Raw genomic sequence first — 2,001 nt, 5'->3', positions numbered from 1 at the left:
ATATACATATATATATAAATGTGTATAAATGTATGAATATACGTGCGTACCGGCTGCTGTTGCCGCCGCTGCGCCGGATGAATGCGACGTGCCTGAATGGGAAGAATGAAGCTGGAAGCAAGCTCGATGTACTTCGATCTTACAATTCTCGCGATTCCTTGTGCATTGAGCGATCGCCCGCAAACACATACAAATTATCGTTCATCGTCACTTGTTTTTTGTGAACATAATGATGACGTAAATTTGACAGTCTTTAAGCCGAATATGATCAACTTTTTGCTTTTTGGATTCATCGATCTTTCTCTACCTTCGTGCGTCACCTGATTCAGTTGAAGCATTCAAAAGTCGTTGTTAGAGGCCAGTTGCCAGTCGCCGGTCGTCGGTCGCCGGTCGGTACTCGAAAGGATATGTATATATATATATATATATATATATATATACACAAGGACCTATTACACACACCTTTACATCAGCCGGCACATTCTCGTTCTCCAAACCTTACCTCGTTTAACCCGATAGTCGCGATAATTATTTATATCAAGAGACTGCAGGTTTTTAACTTCATAAAACTGTCTATATACAATAACATGAGAAACACGTTAATGAAAAATTAAATTGCATTCCGGAATTCAATAAATTCGGGACAAAAATACTCGTCGTATATCGTGTCGACGTCTCGCTCCCAACTGCCGCCAGACGCCAGACGAAGTCTTCGACTAGGGGGCCGTTCGAGAATCAAGAGGGGAGCTCGAAGAGAGTGAGAGAGAGAGAGAGAGAGAGAGAGAGAGAGAGAGAGAGAGGGTAGTCGATTGGTCAACTAACATGATGGGAAGGGAGATTCCTCCGGGATCCAAGGGTACTGGGGAACATATGGGAAGTCATAAGAAACCAGCGTCTACACCGATTCAGTTTGAAGAAGAGGTGATGTCTTTGTGTGGGTAGACATCAGGTATGTGTGACTCCTTCATAGGGCGACAAGTCGTGACAATAACATAATGAATACAAAAATATATTTAAGAATATGATTTTTATCTTTTTCAATAATTCAATAAATAATGAAGAAAGACAAAAAACAATCTTTATCAATTTTTATATTCTTTTTTTATATAGGAGCAGATAGAGCGGACTAAACTGAACCAAACAGTTATCTACCATTATTTTTTTACTCAAATACTATCAACTTTACAGAAAAATTGCAAGAGACAAACATCATTTATTTTCTTCTCAAAGAACTTTAAAAATTTTTTCAAAATTTTTTATCAACTTTTTAGTATATTTTCTTATTTTCATCATTTTCTACGTGAAAATATGATATTAAAAAATTATGAAAAAATTCTCAGAACTTTATAAGAAAAAAATTAATTTTTTTATCTTTTGCTGTTTTTCTGTAAAATTGATAGTATTTGAGTAAAAAATTATTGAAAATCAATATTTAGCGACTTTTAGTAATTAATATCTCATTAATCATTGCGAAATCGCAAAATGGTACAAGACTTTTTGGCTCAGTTTAGTCCGCTCTGTACCTGCTCAATATGGGTGGTGCCGTAATTTAATGACACCCTGTGCGTGCGTGCGTGCGTGCGTGCGTACTTACATGTGTGCGTGCGTGCGAACGTGCGTGCATGCATGCGCATGTGTGTGTGTGTGTGTGTGTGTGTGTGTGTGTCTTTTTCTTAATAATATAATATTAATTATTTAATATTAGAAAAGAGAAGATCTAAACATATCTTACATATTTTATTTAAATCACTGTTTTTTTGGTCGAGGATTTTATATTCTATTCTATCATATCTCTTACAAGATATTAGGACTGAATGATTAAAGAACTCTTTATCCATAAAAAACTTATCTATAACAGCCGGATGTAATAATTAGTCGCGAAACAAGTTCTCAGAACTTTTCTTTCTCTCGAATAACCAGATGTTCCTTTCCTTTGATTCTTCAAAACTCCGAATTTTTAAGTTCTTCTCTTAATTCTAAATTATTCTTTTTGAGTTTTAA

At 35.4% G+C, this 2,001-nt stretch overlaps 1 protein-coding gene across 9 annotated transcripts in view; it reads right to left on the bottom strand.

Annotated features, from left to right (window-relative positions):
* LOC108687805 overlaps positions 1-2,001 on the bottom strand; it is a 24,718-nt gene that overhangs the window by 13,660 nt on the left and 9,057 nt on the right. For 4 of the 9 annotated variants that reach the window (XM_018193772.1, XM_018193774.1, XM_018193776.1 and 1 more), the window contains exon 3: positions 51-320. The exons of 2 other annotated variants lie outside the window; for them this stretch is intronic. The gene's annotated coding sequence lies outside the window, so the exon portion shown is untranslated. Of the gene's footprint in view, positions 1-50; positions 321-462; positions 967-2,001 lie in introns of those variants that run through there. 3 more of the 9 variants (XM_018193773.1, XM_018193771.1, XM_018193777.1) reach the window with 2 other exon arrangements.

The sequence above is a fragment of the Atta colombica genome, unplaced genomic scaffold (assembly GCF_001594045.1).
Source record: "Atta colombica isolate Treedump-2 unplaced genomic scaffold, Acol1.0 scaffold216, whole genome shotgun sequence".
In the NCBI taxonomy this organism is placed as follows: domain Eukaryota; kingdom Metazoa; phylum Arthropoda; class Insecta; order Hymenoptera; family Formicidae; genus Atta; species Atta colombica.
The sequence above is the reverse complement of the archived record's forward strand: the minus strand, read 5'-3'. Positions and strand labels throughout refer to the sequence as shown.